The following is a 22,469-nucleotide window of genomic DNA, read 5'->3' as shown; positions in this document are numbered from 1 at the left end:
TAATGGTAAATGGGACACTAGAAGGGTATTTTGAAGGGAAAAGAAGGCTTCGACAGGGCAACCTAGTCTCCCCCTATTTGTTTGTGCTTGTCATGGAGATCTTGAGTGCTCTTCTCTATAAAGGACTTTAGCAGAAAAAAAAAATCAATGCTCATTCTAAATGTAGGAAACTGGACATATCCCATTTATGCTTTGCTGATGATGTCATTATCTTCTGCAAAGGTAATATGGAATCTATACTGGCTATAAAGGACATCTTGCAAGACTTCTCTCAGGCTACAAGACTTCAGTTTATCAATGAAAAGGCAACTCTCCTAACTGGTAGCATGTCAGAAGAAGAAGGACTAGAATTAACTGCAGTAATGAATATTTCTCTTGTAGCACCCCCTGTTACTTATCTAGGTCTACCTCTCACTGCAACTAGACTTGGAATAAAAGAATGTTTGCCTCTAATTGAAAAGATTATGGCTAGAATCTCAAATTGGAATAACAAAGATCTTAACAGGGCCGAAAGAGTACAATTGGTGAAGTCTGCCCTAGCATCGTTCCAAACCTATTGGGCGAAGACTTTTGTGTTGCCAAAAATAGTGATTGAGAAGGTGGGTAAGTTGTGTAATAGGTTCGTATGAGCAGGCCCAAACATGGATAGGAAGATGCATCATGCTAGTCACGCTACTCTCAGACTAGACAAGGAACAGGGAGGGCTTGGTCTTGTGGATCCAAAAGTTTGGAATCAAGCTGCGTACTATGGATTGGTTTTTAAAATTGCGCAGAAATCAAATTGTTTGTGGGTTAGATGGACATTGCAGCAACACATAAAACACAAACAGTTCTAGACTATGAAGGTGCCGAGGGATTGCTCATGGGTGTGGAGAGGGATTTTGAAACATCGAGAAGTCTCATGGAAGTTTGTCAAACATTGTATAGCGAATGGAAATGGTACTAGTTTTTGGCATGATCCATAGTGTTCGGGGCCTTTAATCTTGAACAACCAAGCCAGAAGTTTGCTAGGGCATATCGTCCCAGAGGATGCGAAGGTTTCCATAGTTTTAAGTGAAGGAAGATGGTCTAGTTGTATCACTGATATGCAGGAGGGTGAGGTAAAGGGCTGGATTATGGGAACTGAGATAAATTCCTATATCATTGAGGATCAGGTGACATGGACACCAAGCAATATAGGAACTTTCACTACTTCTTCAGCATACTCTATCCTCAAAAAGGTGAGAAGCAAGGTAAAATGGTTCAAAATTGTGTGGGGGAAATACTCGGTACCGAAACACTCTTTTACCACTTGGCAGTTGTTCTCGGGAACTCTCCCAACACAGAATAGGTTGATGGCGAAGAAGGTGATAGCACAATCAAAGTGTTGTCTGTGTGGTGGCCATGAAGAAAGTTCAGCTCACCTTTCTTCGAATATCCTTACTCGAAACTGATCTGGCAGAATTTCAAGAGAGCTATGGGGCTACCAGAGATGGTGCGAGCGCCACATAATGAATGGTACTATTTGATGAGACTCTGCAGAGCGAATATTATGGCGTCTGAAGTGATAAGAGCCTTCATCTGCGCTGCAATCCAAGCCATTTGGAATGAGCGGAATTGGAGGTTAAAGAAAGCTAGATTTTGGCCAGTAGATGTTGTGAGCCAGAAAGTATTGAACAACATGAAAATTTATGTGGGGAAAACACTGGAGCCAGTAAAAGAGGATGAGGCAACGAAATTGCTGCTAGCGAAACTGGGAATTGGGGTTACTTTAAAGTAGAGAGAGGAGATATAGGTAAAATGGAGCAAACCAGAAGTTGGAATAGCAGTTCTGAATTCGGATGGATCTGTACAAAAGGGAAGGGCCAGCTATGGTGGAGCGATAAAGGATTGGAATGGAGATGCAATAATGGCTTATAATAGCAGCTCTACCAGATTGTCATTCTTATACTAGGAGTTACTAGAGGTTCAAAAAGGACTAGAAGGCACACAAATTATGAATATTAGAAGAATTCAAGTGCAATCGGACTCTCTGCGGGGGATGCAGATTTTGACAAAGAAGGAAGAGGCACCATGGCACTGCAGGAACATAGTTGCTCATATTCAAGTTGATATTTTGAAGTTTGAGCTAGTAACTTTCAAGCATGTATTTAGGGAGGGAAACCAAATAGCAGATTATCTATCCAAGCTAAGTAGGCAAACTTGTAATGAAATTGTGTACTTTATTCCACCGTTGGATAAAAAACTTAATGATTTGATCTTGGCGGATAAAGAAGGAAAGATGTATCTGAGAATATCATAGTTTCATAAATAATAGGTTGGGGAGTCCTAAACCACTAGTTATTTCAAAAAATAAAAATAAAAATAATATATATATATATATATATATATATATATATATATATATATATATATATATATATATATATATATATATATATATATATTTTAGATAGATGTGTGTGACGCGTTCACGATAGATAACGTTAGATGGTTTTCTCTTACCAGACCTTAATCTCATGCAAGGCTAAGTCCAATATGAAAGAACACTAACAACAGTTAAACAAAAACTGATATACTAGAATTAAAACTCCTCTGACAGAAGAAACGAGGAGTGAAAGGAGGAGAACCTAAGTACCTCCTTGCTACGCTTATGAATAACATCATTAATACGAACCTCAGTGTCCTGTGGAAGCTTGGAACACTGACTCAACAATTATTTCCAATGAAAAGGTAACCTATAACTAACTTGTGTATATCGAGCTTTCTTCAGAGGGGTGTGGGCTCGCTCAATTATAAGGCAACAAGGGCTCATGCGTGCTCTGTCAATCTTAAAAATAACATTTTACCTATCTTAACTAATTATGCTAGGAAGAAGTAAACGATAATTTTTAGTTCTTTTATATCAAAGTTTCTACTCTCAATTATCATGCAATAAAACTAAAGTAAGAATTCATTCCACTCCTAGTTGTTTAGAACATACTAATTCAATTCGTGATTAACAATTCTACAATATGAGAGTAATGATTCTAAATATAATTAATATGGTGAACACTATGATTTAATGTATTCTAAATTGAACTATGACAATTAAATAATAAGATGTGAATATGAAAAAGGAATTAGGGAGATTTGATATCCACCTTGATTAATCCTTAACATGCTAGTATAGAGCTTGTTGCAACCCCAATATTTATGTTTTCACACAAGGTTCAACATAAAAGTTAGGTCTTTTTATCCCTAATTATTCATGGCATCTCTAACCAACTAATAATTAGCATGAGAGGAAGTTGAAACCCATTCTCATAGTGAATGAACTACCCTCTAGACTTGAAGCTCTTAAATACAACTATTTTATACTAACACATCAAGTCTTCATCAAAGCTTCAATAAATGAACTATTTTATATCCCTCTAATGGAAGTTTAGCTATGGATCATTAGACTATTATTGAATAAATAATAATAAAAACAAGACATAATTAAAATACTACTTGATTAAAAATAACTTGAATTGTATTAATGGTGACTAGGCTAATAAAACATAAACTAGGTTTAGACTAAAGAGAAAAGGTAAAAGCTAAGAGATAGGTGATCTAAATTATTCTAACTAATGGGTTAGAGAGAGCTAAAATATTCTAGCTAATGGAAGGGAGTGAGAGAGAGAGTTAAAGTTTTTCCTTAGTCCTCTTTATATAGGAGAGGTCTAAGTTTATAATTTCATACATGGGCTTTGGAGCTATGTTTTGGGCCACTAAATCAAGCCCAAAACCTAATTACTTAAGTCCAAAAAGGGTTTCTCTATTGGAAATTACTGCAATAGCTTTTTTGTCTACTTTTACTCCTCTTATTGGATCAAGACTTAAACTATTAGAAAGCTCTTTCTGAGCCGGTCGTTTTGACATATAATAGGCCCAATTACGAGGTTTGAGTCTAACGATACGGCCTGTGGAAGTTATGTTGACTTTTATGCTCTATTTCTACCCGCGTTGATTTTGACTTTTCAGCTTTGACTGGGCTTTAAAAATGTTTTTTCTCCTTGAAACTTGGGCTTTAACCATAGAACTTCTTAGCAACCAACTTTTGCTCCTTTCTTTTGCAAAAGTGACATATTTCTTCACATAGTTGACTCCAAGACCTGAAATACACAAAAGTAAGTAAATAGTACTAACTCTTATTTATTATAAATATAATTGGCCTATATATAATATTTTTAAAGGGTTAAAACTACATTTTTGGACTCTTATCAGGGAGTTGAATGAAGCCTCTGTGAGGACTTGATTAGTAGGTTAGTTTTAAGTTGTTTGTGATAAACCATATAATTATACATACGCATAGAATCTGTATGATTATTTCACACACGAACAAATACGATTTAAACATGTATAATTATATATTCTAATTTCATTTACCTTACTCTCTCTTGATTGGTGTAGCTTGTAGCAAGGTGTCTTTCCCACCTCTAGACTTGTGTAATTTGAACAACTAGGATTGGATCTAAAGGTTTGATTTGTGGATTGAGAGAGAAAGGATTTGGTTTGGATTTTTGTTTTGAACTTTGATTTTCTAGAACTACTTGAACTTTGACATGCATCAATTAAATTACAACTATTACATCAATCAAACAACTATTTAATGATTACACTAGACTTCATTAAGGATTCAATACAACGAAATTAAAGACAAGAGAAAAGGAAATAAGGAATGAAGAACATAAACATTAAGGTACTCTACCTCCTCTGGTGTCCTAGCTTGAATCTATTTGTAGGCGGCTGCTTGTATTCTACCCTCATTGTCCCAAAGTATAACACCAACTGCTCCTTTAAATGTACACCTATCAAATGCAACATCAACCTTAACATTAGTCCAAGAAATATCTTCATCTAATGTGTTATTATTATTATTATTATTGCTACTACTTATAAAATTCAAAGTTGGTTGAGAGTCTCCCTTTTCAAAAGTTTTGCAACTTTTCTTCCAAAGCTTTATAGTCACTTGTAGCAGCCTCTCTTCATTTGGAATTCCTTTTTATCGAACTTGCAATCGTTTCTTAAGTTCCATAAACCTAGCAGCATAATGCATGCATAGTATGCAAGTTTACCCACCTGTTCCTCCTTGCTCCTAGACCATTGCATGATCTCATCTCATTAACCCAATTTCTTACTGACAAGTTGTATGTCCCAGTCTTTTGCCCAATAACCGACATGAATCATACCTTTCTCGTCCACTCGCAATTAAAGAAGAGATGCACACTAGTCTGTGCTGCCACTCCACAAAATGGACACCCAAAGTCACCCACTAGTTTTAGCTATTAGAGAGAACATCACCAGTACGTAGTATACCCATGTAAAGTTTCCACACAAACAATTGCCAGCTAGCTGCTATGTCTGCCCCCTATATTCTATTTATAGTTTGTTGTTGGTAACATGAGCCATTGTCTTTCCATTGTGTCGTTGCATGCCCAGCTTGTAGACACTCTTGATTGTGTGTTTACCATTGTTTGTAGCCATCCACACTGCCTTATATGTATAGTTAACATCTCTCGATCAAATTTATAGCTTTTAGTGCCTTAACAATGGGACCAGGGAACGTAGCCAGTAATCTAGCAATTCATCCCACACTCCACCTTGTTGGTTAAACAAATCTTTTACCCTTAGAGTGTGATTGACTTCAATATCTAACTTATGCTCAATCAAAAGGATCAGTTTACCCATGCAAACCACCCAAGGATCATCAAAAACTTTAGTACTATACTTTCTCCGTCTCCAATGTTTCAAACTAAGCCAAGTTTGAGAGACTAAAAATTATTATGTATACCCTTCCAAAAGTAGGAGGTTGTATAAGGTAAGTCCTTACCTCCACCCCTAGGCCACCAAGTCTGGTACACAGCTCTAAAGGTTCTACCTTATAGAGAATCATGATCAATAACGACTTTCTAGCTGAGTTTAGAAAGTATAGCATTATTCATTTGTTTTGCCAATCTAAACCTTAGCCCTCTTTGATATTTGGGTTAATTTACAAAGATTATTCAAATTAGTTGTGTAAACAACACTTGTATTGTCCATACCATGCCACCAAAAAGATCTACAAGCCATATCAATTTTATCACATATGCTTTATATGGGATAGCATAAGTTGTCATGGCATACAAAGGTATAGCTTGTGCCACAATCTTGATAAGAACTGTTCTTTCAGCTTGGGAAAGGACCTTCGCCCTCCACCCATTAATTGTTTTGTGAACCATGTCCACAAGATAACTAAAATCTTATGTTTTCCTTCTAGATAAGATAATGAGAAATCCAAGATATATACTTGTCATTTATGGAGAACTCTCTCATCTTTAAAAACCTTTTTATTGTTCTTTGTTGGTCTATATGAACATTATTGCTAAAGAAGATATTAGACTTATCATAATTAACAACTACCCAAAGGCAGTGCAATATGTATCTAAGATGCCATTCAAAGCATTTGCTTCATCCATGGTGGCTCTAGGTCATCTGCATACAGCAAGTGAGTAGCGGGGGGAGGGCTACCATGCACCTCTTCAGTAACAATAATAAATGTACATGTATGGAGACAAAGGATCACCTTGTCTTAATCCTCTTTGAGGAAAGATATGGGGCAAAGGGGATCCATTCAAGAGGACTATGAAGGAGATCGTAGATATGCATTTATTTATAAGCATTCTCCACGTCCACTTAGCACAAAAACCTAAATTTTCAGAAATGGCATCCAAAAATGACCATTCCACCCTATCATAGGCCTTGGCCATATCAATCTTTAAGGTCATCCATATTTGTTTTATCTTTACCATGTTATTCATATCGTGGAAAACCTCACTTGCAAGACCCACATTATCCCCAATATTTCTACCTTTCATAAAAGCACCTGGGAATGGTGAGACAATTTTGTGAAGGTGAGATTTAAACCTATTAGCCAATAGTTTTGACACAATCTGTAATACAAATTAAATTACATGGGCTAATAGGTCTAAATTTAGAAATATGGTCAGGGTTTGTGATCTTGGGGATCAAAGATATGAAGGTCTCAGTCATCATTGGGTGTAAAACCGTAAATCTGAAAAAGTCTTGCACAAACATTCCCACATACGACATCTTTCCCAATAATAATATATCAACATTATGCATAAAACACCCCTTGGTACCCATCCTGTCCAGAAGCTTTTAACTTACCCATCTTATTTACCACCTTCCATATCTCTTGTTCATTTGGAACCAACGTAAGGATATTACTCCCTCTGGGAGAGATACAAGGTTGGAACAAGTTAAGAACCTCATGATTTAGTTCAGGGGAGTCAAAAGTGAACAAATTATTAAAGAATGAATTAATTTTCTCTCCCATCGATCTGTTCCTAACCTTGTACCCATCCACCTTTATCATCTAAGGACTTGGTGGTCAAGATCTTTCTTCTTCTATAAAGGGTGGACAAATGGAAATATTTTGTGTTCTTGCCACTCTTTCATCCAATGCACCCCTTTTTATGCCACAAACTCTCCTCCCTCTTAAGCCACATGAGAAGGGTATCCTTGAGCTCTCTAGCTTTATTATACTTTAACTCAGTCATAGTTCCAGACAAAGCAAAATCTAACCTTTTTTTATGTTTTTTTAATATTATAGAAGAAATTACCAAAGATGTCTTTATTCCATTAAATTAGAGAATCAGTTGTACTTTTATACTTAGTGATAAGAGCCCAAAATTGTAGTTTTAACCCCTTAACAATAATACTTTTAGACCAATTATGCGAGTAATAAGTAAGAGTTAATGCTGATTACGTGTTTTTATGTATTTCATGCATTGGAGTCAATTATGTGCAGAAATGTGTCACTTTGGCGAGATAAAGGAGCAAGGGTTGGTTGCTAAGAAATTCTGTGATTTAAGGTCAAGATTCAAGGAGAAAAAGCCTTTAAAAAGCCAGGTCAAAGCTGAAAAGTCAAAGTTAATGCGGGCAGAAACAGCGCACAAAAATCATCAGAACTTCCGAAGGCCATATCTTTGGACTTAGACATCGGAATTGGGCCTACCTTATATCAAAACGACCGGCTCGAAAAGAGATTTCCAATGGTCCAAGCATTGACCCAATCAAAGGAGCAAAAGTGGATGAAAAGTCTGCTAAAATCAAATCTAGCTGAAAAGGGCTCTGTGGACTAAAGAAATTGGGCTTTGGGCTCGATTTTCCGGCCCAAAACATGGCTCCTCAGCCCATGCACGAAAATCTGGATCTTGTCTCCTCCATTTCAAGACACAAGATTGAACTCTGAAGATTCTTAGCTTTAGGTAGCAAGTAGCCATTAGAGAATAGTTTAGATCTAGATTTAGATGTTAAATTAATTAGTTTTTCATCTTACCTTGTTTGAATTTAGTTATTGAATCAATTGTTATTTCTTCATTAGATTAATAATTTTAGTTAGTTCTTCATAATTTAGTTTCATTTTCCATTAATCATTTTAGTTTTAATTCATAAATTTAGTTATTTGTCATTACTAGTTTCAATTAATTCTTGCATGATTAAATTTCCATTTGAATTAAAATAAACAAAGTTAGACTATTTATACCATATCTTGTTTAAATTCATTAAGAAATGATAGTATAATGATTCTAGGCTAAACCTCCATTAGAGGGGGTTGAAAAAGCCTTGATGAAACTTGATCTTTGTTAACTTAGAAATCATCGTGATAATCTATTCAATTCTAGAAAGTAATTAGTTTACTATGAGAATGGGTTTGATTGCTTCACATGCCAGTTATTATTTGGTAGAGATTGCCAAGAATAATTAGGGATTAGAATTACCAATTTGTTATGCGAAAGCATTTCGATTTGGATTGCGACATTTCTTTGTTAGTTGATTAAGTTGAATTAAAGTGGAATCAATCCCCCTTAATTCCTTATCATAGTATCAATTTAGTATTCCGTAGTCGTATAAAATCATATCTTATTAGTTAAATTTCCATTGTAGTATAAATTTTGTAAAACTCTCATTAACTTTGGATATGACCGATAATAATAGAAAACGCTAATACTAAAGAACTAGAAGCGGAACGAATCTTCTACTCCAACTCTATTGCGATAGCATCGAGAGTATAAATCTTTGATAAGCACTTCACTCGAATAAGTTTTAGTTTTACTTGCATTTGAGTTTTATCATTTATTCGTGAGTAAAACTATCATTTTACACTTATCACTTAGCAAGCATATCATCAAAACCATATAGGTAAATGGGAGCTTGCAGTTGAAGCAGGAGCCATGCTTGCCAACAAAGGAGTCCAGCATCTCATTTTGGAGGGAGATAACCAAACTGTAATCAATGCTCTTAATGATCCAGAATAGTGCAACTGGAAGATAAATAGTGTAGTTTTTGCTTCTTTTAGTATGTTAAATTGTTACATGTCTACCTAGTTTAGTTGGATTCGTAGGACCCCTAATGGACAGTCCCATAAGCTTGCAACGTGGGCTTTCAAACACCAAGCCGTGGGTTCTACGCCTAACCTAAAAATGCAATGTACTTTGCGGATTTTTACATTAAATACAATGTATTATTTTTCTTGCCTAAAAATAAAAAAAACTTTCAATTTATTACAATTAATACTATCTGTTAGATTTGAATAAACGGAATGTCAATTTACCGTTAAATAACTCACCGTGACTTGCACACACCTCTTTTTGGAAATTTTCATGTTTTTGTAAAGTAAAAAAATGGTTATGTGGACTGGTTTGACCGACGTGGCTAAAGTCAAATGGTGTAGTTGGACAATGAAGCCATGCACCTAGCACAACCATAAACATTCTATCATTTTTCCTCGGTCTAAAGTCTCCACTATTCTACATTTTCCCCAAATCTGAAGCCCTAGTTACATTCCCAAATCTACACAGTTGTAAGTGAAGCTCAACCTTTAGCTGAACCTCAAGTGGAAAATCCATCTAAAGCATCAAATCAAGTTGGTAGTCAATTTACAGCTGCAAGTTAAGTCGGGCATCCATCTACACCAAGTAGAATTATTAGAGTTAATGCTAGAAGGTTGCCAACTCTCTTAATGAATGACTTCTCACCATAAAAGGCACCAACAGTAAGAACTGAAGAAGTGACACTGACAAGTAAGCAAGCAGCATGGACAAGTAAATGAAGTAATCTAGAAGCAAGACCAAATGCAAAGGGGACTGAAACCATGGGGTTGAAGAGAGTACTTTAAACAAGGGGGGGGGGGGGTCAATTTTGGATGTTGTAAGAGAATACTTTTTGGTTTTGTCATTTGGTTTTGGATATGTCAGTCCCATTGGAAGACACCGAGACATTCATTGTTGCTGGGCTTTTCATTTTGAATTTTTTATTCCTTTTCCTTACAACTTTGCTTTTGGATATGTCAGTACTTATAGAACCACTTGGTTTAGCCTTCTTTTCCTTAACAACATCAGAAACAACAACGACAGATGATCTACGAAGATGATCTGGTGACTTGGTTGATGAATTAAAGCAAAACTGGTGAGTAGATCCAATAAAAGAATATGGCTTTTGATTAATTGGATTAAAATTACACTACACCATATCTGTCTATTTGTAACAGATATACATCCGTTACAAAAAATATTAGTAACAATTATCTTGCTTTGACACAAATGCGTGACAAATATTAGTAACGGAAATTAGTAACACTTAATATCCATTAGAAAATTTACTAATGGATATAAAGTGTTACTGGAATTAATTTCAGTAACAGATATCTAACCATTAGAATGTATTAGTAACGGATACCAAATTTTTTTATCCTCCATCAGTAACGGATATAAGTGTTACTATGATTTTATAGTAAGAGATTTTGTCCGTTAGTGTTAGAATATTTCTAACGGTTTTGTATCCGTTACTAATGATTCATTGTTTAAAAAAATATATATATTTCTTGTGCTGTATTTTGCTAGCACACCGGAATTCATATATAGCCTCAACCAATTGTTGTTTTCACAAGTAAAACTATATTTATAAGAGAACAAGAAAAATTACACAAACATTTCTAGAGATTTTTACCATCATACACATCAACAAACCCCATTACACAAGTACAACACGATAAGCTAGTAAGTTTGATACTCAACTTCTGAGATAGCCAAACAACTTCACGAAACCCTACACTAACCTCTAAAGACTTTATATCCATCACCAACCTGTCAACCAGTAACTCCTTGTCTCTAAACACTAATGCCTTTATGCAACACCGAAAACTCGATAGTGCGCCATAACCTGATTCCCATGTCGGCCTTCGGACCTCTCCCATTGTTCTAACAACTATAGCACTAACATTAACAAAGTCAACTTTCCCCATACTTCTTTTGAAATATGGTATTCACCTGCCAAGTTCATCAAATGGATATAATTAGAGGCAAAACAAACAACAATATTGCATTTTAAGTTTCCATTTTTCTTAAAGTGTTAATTAAGTTTTTGCAATTGATAAGAAGTGATATGATAAAATAAGTGAACAAGAAGTTGAGTTTACCTTATTTCACTAAAGTTTTCGGGCATTGATGCTAAAGAGTTTTCTTTGCATTGATGCTTATACCTGAAAATAGTTCATAAAGTTAATAAATTTCAGAGATAATAGGCACAATGTACCAGACAAAAGATATGAAGAATAAGAATCACGAAATAGAAATTTGACCAAGAGAGGTCTTTCATTAAACAAAAACAAGGAAGGAGTAACTATTATTGAAGAAAACAATCATTGCCCATCCTTTCAAATGACCAAGACACAACTATTTCACTCAACTCCATATAACCCAAACAACTTCTAACATTCCTATCAATTTTTTTCCCCAAAATTAGTAGGAAATGGTAGGAATGGAACACACAAGCATTCAAAGGATATCAATCTAGAATTAAGACAATATAACATAGAAATTCATATAATCATTAAAAACATTTTCTTCTTCATATTGATTAAAGTAGGTAAAAATTACTTTAAGGAGTCGAAATAATCTTTGTCCAAGTGGGAAAGTGATAATATAAATGTAAGTGAATAAAACAAAATTGTAAAAGCCATTTCAATACTTACATTTGTCACAAAAACTATTGAAACAACACTTGCTTGCCATCATAGCATCTTTCATTACTTCTTTGCACAATGGACAGTGGAGCTCCGATGGAAGTTCACAACCTAACCGACTAGAAGCAGATAATCCTTCAACTACTCTGTCAAAAGCAGTCCTGTTTCAAGTTGAATTGGTTCATATCAATCTCCAAGCCAAGCAATCAATTCAAATAGTACCAACAACAAGGGGTAGAGATGTCAAGCTTACTCATTTGATTTAAACACATCAACTTCACCACTTGAAATACCAGTTGGATTTCTCACCCCTCTCTTGTCATAAATAGGATCCCCATTGGTAGGGCAATGCTAAATAAAATGTCCTGAGATATCAAATTTTGACAATGAGGACGTTATGTCACTATACACTACCAAAAGAACGATTTTACCCGACTGACTATGGCTGTTGTGAAAGGTATTACCCGACAGACTAAAACTGCTGCAAGACCGTCGGAAAATGCTCGGTCGGCATAGGCTTCTGACGGTTTTTATTGGTCAAAACAGGCCGTCGGGGTTGAGGATCTTTGCCAATGGACATTCCTACTGTTAATAACCGTCGGATATGCCGGCTGTCAAAAACCGGATAGTTCTTTGATGTTGCCGTCAAAACCGCCGGATATTCCTCGCCGCTAAAACCGCCGGATATTCCTCGCTACTAAAACCGGCCGGATATTCCTCATTTGTTAAAACCGTTGGATAGTTCTTTGTTGTTATGAACCGCCGGTTAGACCGGTATGTCACTAGTCCGTCGGATATGCCAACCGCTAGCCGTCGGGTAGTTTGCTACTAGACAGCTTTTTATCCGTCGGGTATTAGTTCTTTATTTAAAAATATATTTTTATAATAATTGTTTGGTATCCCAACATTACATTCTTGCAAGTTCCCACTCAAATGCTACAAACGCCAATGTATTCATAAAGAAACAATGTGTTCATAAAAAAAACAACAATAAGACATGTCATTCACTAAGTATGCATATTACTTCCTTCTAAAACCAAAAATCAAGCATCACGCATTACACCATCTGTCTAGCAACAAGTCCTAGTAATCTCTAGTACCATTACTTACAACAAACATATTCAAAAAACCAAAATAGATGAAGTTTGCATATCCCACACAATAGATTACTCATACTGCAATCTTGATTCAACCCTTCAACAAAATCACTAAGGTCCAAAGCGTCTCACCAAGTTGGTAATCCATTTGCCAAGATCTTGAAGTGAGTTTTGCTGACAAAAAAAAAGAAGAAGAAGATCATGAAGTACTCTCTTAGGAACTAGAAATAATTCTAGCTGTTCTATTCTAGCTATAAGTACCTAAAAATACCCAAATAAAAAATCCCAAGCCCATGAAAATACCCAAACAAAAACACGTGCTGGAAGAATGTAAGAAACTTGCTAATCAAAACATAATCAAAAGCCTTACGTTTGAATGTAAGAAACTTGCTAATCAAAACAGAATAAAAAACACGTGCTGGAAGAATGTTTGAAGTTTGTACACTAACCAAAACAGAATCAAAAGCCTTAAGTTCTATTTGTGCGCCCTCTTTGCATCCTTGAACAGTTGCATGCCTATCTTGGATTTCAAGAGCCATCGTGTTATAATAGCTTGTAGCTTTGTTCCCACTCCTAAGATTGCACGCAAGCAGCGGTTAGGTGAGATTGAACTTCAAAGACTAGTTAGGAAAGCTACTACCATAATACATAAAATTGCTTACAAGTAGAGGAAACACGGCTATCCACAACAACGCCATCCCGGAAATAACAATATGATCCAATGAAAAGATTGCATCTTAAATTGAATTTGAATTGAGAATATAAATAACCAGAAAAATGTTTGATTAAAGACGGAGCTCACCAAAGAACACATTCAGAAGCAAAAATACCACAAACCGAAGGCCACAAAGCAAAAGGACTATTGACATCATGGAGCAGTTACGAAATTAAAATGCATAATTAGAAATCCATTATCAAAAACCAACACAACTAGAAAAGTTTCTGATAGAACCACAACCAGTAATGTCATACCTAATTCCAACAACTATCTTGAAATCATCTTCTAATGACGTTTTGATATATTTTTGAAAGTTGAACTTACTTCCAGGGGGTAAATGAACCTATAAGAATAAAAAGTTAGCACAATACAAAACAAAAATGAAGGAATCTGATGATTTGTTGTAGACAAAAACTCACACTAATGAATCCATGACGCATAACCAGGTAGTCGGACTTGCATACATATCTGAAAAACAAAATTGCCGAAAGAAGGCACCCTGGAAAAAGTCACAGGAAAAAGTCAGCCAATTTCATAGCTAAAACTAGTAGTAGTCTAAAACTTGGTTAATGTATTTGACGGAATGAAAAATGGGGGCCAAAACTTGGGCGAGTGGGTGCGAGATAACATAAATAACTTTTATGATCCTGTGCTCAAAAAATTTGCCGCTTTTAGTAAAACTTTCTTTAGACAAAGCTTTCTTATCTTCTCAATCCTAAAGTTCCTTCCTATTCAGGTAAAATCCATCACTGCCTAACAGTGAATGTTCTGGATAGTGCAACGAACTAGTTCCCTTTTATCAATTCTCTCTTCTCTTGTAGTCGGGTAAAATACCTCACTGCCCAACAGTGAGTGTTCCGGTTATTTTCTCAGACAAGTTGGCATCTTTTGGTTTTCCTTGCTTTCAGGTAAAATCCACCACTAAGGTATAGTGGGTGTCCTGATTAGCTTCGGGAATCGGTATAATCCTGTTTTAGCTCATGATTTCTTCCTCATTCGGGTAAAATCCTTTGCTGCTGACAGCTAAAGTTCTGGAGAGGAAGGGTCAGTCATGGACATTTATGAGCTTGAGAACCCCTATAAGGTGTCCAATGAAAAGCTACAACCACCACTGCAATCCATCAACAATGTGGTTCAAGCTGAAGATTCAGTTCAGAAAGAAACACAGAGGATTTCCTATGCGGATGCGACAAAGCAACACTCTAGGGCGCCAGTGGAATTTCAGGAGTTGCCAACTCCAGAAAAAATAGGAGAATACCCTACTGTCACCATACCGGAAAAAGCTTATGAGAAAGGGTTGCTCTATTGCAAGCATTGCTTGGTGGGACGCATCGACCTCCAAAAAGGCAGACTCCAAGATGGTCTGGGTTCTGGAGATGAGGCATGTGTCTCTAGGCAGACTTGTGAGGTCTGTGACTCTAGGCAGACTTGTGAGGTCTGTGACACTGGGCAGAATCGTGAGGTCTGTAGCTCTAGGCAGACTCGAGAGGTTGGTGCCCCTAGGCAGACTTGAGAGGAGGAAGTGATCCATCAATCTGACAGAGTAGCAGTAGCAAAACCATCACCTCATTTGAGGGAGGAATACTCTCCTACAGATCAAGTTCTGGGGAAAGCATGTCTGGGTTCCGGAGATGAGGCATGTGTCTCTAGGCAGACTCGGAGATGAGGCCTGTATCAGTCACATTATTTGGTTCAGCTGGTACAAGAGAAAGGATCAAAATTCAAGATGAGTTCAACTCGGTTTCAGCTCAGCTGAGTGACTCATTAGTCAAGTTTCACCCAGGCCTGAATTAGCGAGCAATAAACTCAGTCAAGTTGTTATTTAACAATCACTGCAGTAGCATTGTTCTTGTCAAATGGAAGGCCAGTATTATATTACTAAACCGGGTCGTAGTTTAACAAAGAGTTTTTTTTTTTTTCTTTTTTTTTTTGCTCAAGTGAGAAAATAATGTTACTTATTCATGGGAGCTAAATGACAAATTGTATAAAATAAAGAAAAGGCTGCATATAATAAGAGCATGGAAAGAATCAAGAAGATGTTCACAAGTAAAGATCATGAGGGAAAGACAATAGATAGTAAAAAGGCAAGCAAAAGTATATAATGTCATGGTGATGATTTCGAGGTGGGTTTTTTTGTCTTAGCATGTTGTTACCATTGTTTTCACACTGTTGTTCTTTCCGTTCATGAACTCGTTCAAGTGTTGAAGGATACGAGGTCTTTTCTTTCACATTGATGGTGATGCTGAAAAACTTTTCAATGGGCAACCTTTAACAAGGCCTAACAACTCATCATACATTGGCAGAAAGACTTGAGTGATTCTTGAACTCTATGTTATGTAAACTTCTGGGGACCGATAGCGATTATTGACCCATCCTAAGGCACCCAAGACTTTAAACTGGAACCTGATGTCAACTATTCATGTGATCCTCAGTGTAACCTGGGCTTTAAACATACCAAAACCCCTACTTTATTCCAAGTAAAACACCGAGAGGTCTGCAACTCATGTGAGAGAGCTGAACTTCACATTCGACAAAGTCGATCGATTGTGCTTTTTGGCAATGGAAGATCGGACAAATGAAGGAGAATCTCGCCTAACAAGAAGCAATTGCGAGGAAGGTGAAAAATTTGTTTCTTTTTTCATCTAAATCTCTAAACACTTTCTCTTCCTTCTAATGAGTTATGCTCCACATTTTCCTCCAAATTTATTGAACTAAGATATGCAAATGAATATTTATTTTTTCTTTTTCTTTTATATCTTTCTTTACTCAACAAGGACTTGGTTGCCAACCAATTTCGATGAGTAGAGTGACTTAATTGTGGTCGTGAAGGAATCATAAGTAATACATTGGGCACTCTGTCAAAATAACTTCAGCCTTTAAGACTACTGAAAACAAGTACAAATTCTTTCCAATAGCTTAATAATCTTTACACTCATTAAGACCTTTCTCGAGGCGAGGGCCACCCAAGACTGGATACTCTAATAGAATACCGATCGGTTCCCAATCAGTCCTACCTATTTTATTTGTGAGTAATAACAAGCCAACGATAATCTTATTCTAATACCACGAACAAGATTTTTACCCGATTAGCTAGTGCCTTATCAAAATAAAGAAAAAAAAAAAAAAAAGGTGAAAGTTAGCTTGTGCGTGGATCGCCAGAGGGTAGAAAACTTAAAAGCTAAAGTGATGTAAGGAACAACTGTCTTTTCTATTCATCTTCTTGGCGAAATAGTTGAGAGTTTGATTGCTCAAAAAATGATTTCCAGAAATAAATCGAACAAATGAGAATACAATCTATTTTATTATCCCACTAAAAAAAAAAAAAAAAAAATCTGAACCAGGATTTTCCCATCAACTATAAAAGTTAAAACCATAAAAGGCTACTTGTTGGGAAAATGGTGCAGAGGTGTCTTGACGAGTTTTTCTTTTTCTTAATTTATTTTATTTGTCCATGAGGAGTTAAACTGGGATAGATGGAAAAGGAAAACACATCGACGCAACTGACCTTTTCATCCAAAAAGTAGAATGCATTATAAGCCGAGAATCAAAGTGCGACTTTTCATCTCGAATCTCCACATGTGGCAAAAATGCAACTTGGCAAGTCCCGCCGCTACGATGCAAATAATCCACACATAAAATTGAGAAACTACTATTAGTATGTGATTAAGTACAACTTTTATCATAAACGGGTTGGAATTTCATCTTAAACTCGTTCAACTTTGAATGCCGCGAATTAACATGTTATCTATGGCATAAAAATAAGAATCTAACGTTCAACAAAGAATCATATGAGTGTCCTCTCACTAAGTTTTCTTATGAGATAGAGGAAAATGATCTACAAATTATATGAAGAAGGCCTTGCTAGTACACTAGTGAATCCCACATGGGAAAACAACGAGGAAAAACAAAAACCACGAGAAAAAAAAGAAAAAAGAACCTAGGGAGTTTAAATACTAACAAGTTCTCATTATTTACAAATTTCATAACCATCATGTTCGAAGGATAGAAACTACAGAATTAAGTTTCAGTTGTATTGTTGAGAGTGAGTCAAGGATGAGCTCAAAGGTTTAGCATAGATGATTAGGAAAAATTGTAGATAAAGAATTCTTCCTCCTCAACAATTACTGGGTGCTACCGAACTCAAATGATCTCGAAGATGAGGGTATCCATTCTGTACATTCAATAGGACTTTGACACCCATTATGTGCATTCGATAGAACTTTGACATACACATTGCAGTCTAAACCTTATTTGTTCTTTTATATTGTCTTGTGCACTGTTTTGGTTCATACAGGTATACTCATTTTTTATTCATACTCTGAGGAAGTAAGACACATTCAAAGTTGGTAGGTCGTCAAGGCCAATTGAAAATGAGGTTGAGCGGTTAGGTCATCTTACCTCAGACTCACTTAGAAGCTCAATTTGGTGCCCTTTTCCAAATGCATTCACCACATTAGTTTCCATCATCTGAAAATTTACACAATCTCAAATTCTTAACACCCAAACACTATATTGTCAAACTTATAACATGAAAGAAAACACTGACCTGAAATAAGAGATGGGTCTCTGAGTTTTTTACCAACAGAAGAAGAAGCAGAATAAGAAGAATCTGAAGCAACTTGCTGAACAAGAAAAACAAAAGCAAAACCACCTTCACCAAGTTGTCTTAATATTCTATAACGATTCTCATTTATCCAAACATCTTCACCACCATTTATTGCATCATATAATGCATTTAAACCAGAAAATGAGCGAACCATCCATCTTCTTCTGCTTTTAGCTCTCACCTCATTTTTCAACTTGTTCAGAGTTGAGAGTACTTTGGTAGTTGTAATTCTAGTTAGCAAGTCTACTTCATGACCAGAGTGTACTTTTGATTTGTGCCTTAAACGTGGTAGTTTAATAAGTGTTTTGTGAATCTCTAGGACTTTTTAGTTGATTAAAATTGATGGATCAGAAAACAAAATGGTCAAGCAATATGATCCTACATATATATAGGCATGCTGTGAACGTTTGAGGGTATAAATAGGTGGTAAACACCAAGAAAATGCACATATCTAAAAGCATGCTCTACATATGAAATACAGGATAACATAAAGATATAGGCTTAACAAGAACTACAGTGAAAACTAAAAAAGGCATAAAGTGAGAGGAGTTTAAAGATTGAGCAGATTATGCTAGTGATACATATTCATAGTTACTAAGGAGAGACTTCTCTTGCTCCAATGCTCGGCTCATTTCACTAAATAACACCACTACATTAGCTACCAGCCCAAGCCCCCCAAGGGAACATATACAACAACTCTTAAGAATTGACACTAGTTTCAGCATCAGAAGGCCTTGATTTGAAAAATCCACCACCACCTACATAGCAATTCATCTCTCTCAACTTCAAGACCAAAAACAGTAAAATCCCACATCCGAAACCCAAAGCCGCACTAGACCCAGTTAAAGACACTGCAGCACAAACCGACATTACAAAAGACTTTTCTTTACTGTTCATATCTTTTGCAGCCATAGCTAATTCAATCCCAGAAAATAACAGAAGCACTCCCAAAATCCCAATAGGAAACTGACTCAATATCCTCACAAATGAATTCACAAAAACCAGTCCCAAAACCAACTTCATGACCCCTAAAAAGAGTAATGATGCCCCACTCCTTCCACCAACATAAAACAATCAGAAATTCACGATTCCTATTCGCCTTTACTTTACACCTCAATTCACTTTTGATGTCTCCTTAGCCTCATCGACATAATAATTGTGATGAACTTAACTACATGAAATCTATATGCAAATACAAGTGAATTCAAAGGAAAATTACATTCAAGTATACAAGACAGAGGGAGAAATTAGCTTCTTACACATCAATTAAGCCAAGCATGACGGCAACATCTCCATAATTAACCACATGTAGGCACCAACTCCGAGATTGTGTCTACTCTAAACGCTTCAGAAACTCCAAGAATTGGATCTGGAGGGGCCATTGATACACCCTTAAAGCAAGAAACATTTACTGCTACAGTCATAGTTATCCTGCCAAGAAACATTAATAAAGAAATGGAGATTACGAAGATGAAAGACAGAAAAGGTGAGACGGGGGAATCGATAAAATTGAAACTGATTCTCTTTTGATCCAAATCAGCGGGTTTTATCGTTGAGAATCCAGCAAAAGTATCTAAGCAAACAAAAACCAAAAATGAGAAACAAAAAATGAAAACGAAAACACTACAAAAGGTGTGGGAATGAGGAAATGGAAATTCAATATTACTTACTTTGTGGGTACAAATTAACAATCAAACTTATCTTATGTTGGTCCGCCTTTATATTTCCTTCTAGAAGTAACCTCATTGTTTCCAAAGCCTCTTCTTCATTTGAAAAAAAAAAAAACAATTAACAACCAAAGTAAGACAATACACATACAAATAGAGAAACTAAAACATACAAGAAATCTTTGCCTTTCATCATCCTGACCTGCAATAGCAAAAAAGTCAATCTTAAATCTTTAGGCGTAATGAAGAGAGGTAAAATCACCATAAAAACCATAAACATTACCTTAGTGACTTCTCCTACTGACTCACAGAAGCCCTTCAGATCCTTCCCAGAAGCATCATGCGGAATACCACCAACATACACCTCATAACCATACAATCAAATTTCAAAAATGCATCCACCAGAAGGGAAAAAAACATAGGCAACACATATATGATGAATATCAGGGGGAAAGGATGATAGTATTCACTTACATGTGTAACTCCACCTTTTTGTCCATGCAAAACATATAAAAGCTCCATATTGCCCTAAGAAACAGGATGTAGTAAAATATGAGTTTCTCGCCATGAATAGAAACAAGCAGAAATCATAGAAGAAAGAAAAAGAATTACTTAATTACATCTATAATAGCACCAGCAGCTTCAGTTAACGTAGGTGAATCCAGCAAAACAAAACATCTGCTATCCTTCTCCCTCCTCCTTTATCTGGGCTTGGGACCCAAAGAATGCAAACTTATCTTAAGTTTGCACAGTGAAGGAGGAGTTACCAAGGGGTTGGTAGAACACAACTCAATTATTGCTTTCCTAAGAACCATATTACATAGTGATAAAAATATACATCACAACCATTTTAAACCCAAAAGGAAATAACAAAATGCCAATAGTTTACTTAGTACTTGGCACTGGTAAAAGCCAATAAAAACATTTAAGTAAATGAGCAGTGTTTCAAGAAGGTGACCCAATGATTACAACATTAGCAGTTCTTTGGGCCAGATAACACTCCCTTGAGCGACCTCGCCAAGCTTTGATCTCCAATCATCATGAGGCAATGGTAGTACAGCACCTCCGTCATAAACAACGTTCACATGAACTTTGAAGTTCCCCTCTTCCAATCTCCTATTACCAAACTCGGTATTAGGATCAATATCTTGCACAATACCTCTCGCCACGACTCTAAGTGGCCAACCACCACGCAGATCACATTCTTTACCAATATATTCATTGACAACCTACAAATTTAAATTGTGTTATCAGTCTTTCCTTATAAGAGATGTTTTTTTCAAAAATAACTTCGAATAATTTACCGGGAAGCTTGACTAGAACGTGGCGATTCAACATCTGCCATAGGCATTCTTCCTTGGCTCATAAATTCCCTCAACAAAAACATTTTGAATTCTCCAACATCAGATTCTCAAGCACATCTACCCTCTTCACAAGGTCCGTGTTCATCTCTTTCAAAGCTAAATTCTATTGCGCCACAACTTTCATCTTCTTCACCGATGTTTTGCAGACCCCTTCACCCAAGCCTCGAAAACAACCCCTACTATCTGGCCCAAGAACCTGTACTTAATGGACAATCGATTTAGTACCCTTAAAATCATGTCGAACAACAATTAATTACAATAACTATGATTCAATATGAGACCTTTGTGAGGGCATCATTCACCAACGTCTCTCGTGACTCCGGGTGCAAAGCAGTGTAGTCATTAAGCTTTTCATAGTAAATCGGATAAACAAAAATATCTCAAATTACTATCTTAAAAATAATTTAGTATCTCACTTCTTATTAAAGTCGATTACACTAACAACTAGCTCCGGTCTTGGTGTTCCCCATTCTTTCTTTTATGATTGTACATATATTGGTCCAATCTAGTGATAGATGACACACGGGGACCCCTTTCTCCTTTGCCATTTCAACTTTAGCTACAACTGCAGATTTCCTCCCAAGACCACTAAGAGTTTTTGTTGCTTACGATTTTTCTCGTGTTCCTCAAACTAGAAGCCTGCACATGTTAAAGTTAGTAATAGTGCACTTTAATTTATATCAAAACACATATACCTAATCACCATGAAAGAAAACAGAAAATCCATTAACCTTGAATTTCTCGAAATTGCAATTATCCACAAATTGTCGCCAATCTTGCAGAGGAATTCCTTGTTTGGAATGTTCCCTCACAAAGGAAAGAGGTTGATCTTTGACGTATTTTTTGAACAACTCATGCTTGTACTCCTTCCACGCTTTCTGGAATTTGCTTATTGTCCAATCCGTGTCAATAGTATCGATGTTTTCAAACACATACATTCTTCCTAAAGTTTTAATAGCTTTGGGTATGATGCTCTCATCTTAACTAAC

The 22,469-nt window shown here is 36.2% G+C and overlaps 1 long non-coding RNA gene across 1 annotated transcript; it reads right to left on the bottom strand.

Moving 5' to 3' along the window:
• Positions 1-15,810: 15,810 nt before the first annotated feature.
• Positions 15,811-20,207, bottom strand: LOC147504515 (uncharacterized). Its single transcript, XR_015220413.1, has 4 exons — positions 19,709-20,207; positions 18,390-18,465; positions 18,242-18,310; positions 15,811-16,286 (listed from the first exon to the last, which is right to left on the bottom strand). It is a non-coding gene; the product is annotated as an uncharacterized LOC147504515 (long non-coding RNA).
• Positions 20,208-22,469: the final 2,262 nt, after the last annotated feature.

The sequence above is a fragment of the Coptis chinensis genome, chromosome 4, assembly GCF_015680905.1.
Source record: "Coptis chinensis isolate HL-2020 chromosome 4, ASM1568090v1, whole genome shotgun sequence".
NCBI classification, from domain to species: domain Eukaryota; kingdom Viridiplantae; phylum Streptophyta; class Magnoliopsida; order Ranunculales; family Ranunculaceae; genus Coptis; species Coptis chinensis.
The sequence above is the reverse complement of the archived record's forward strand: the minus strand, read 5'-3'. Positions and strand labels throughout refer to the sequence as shown.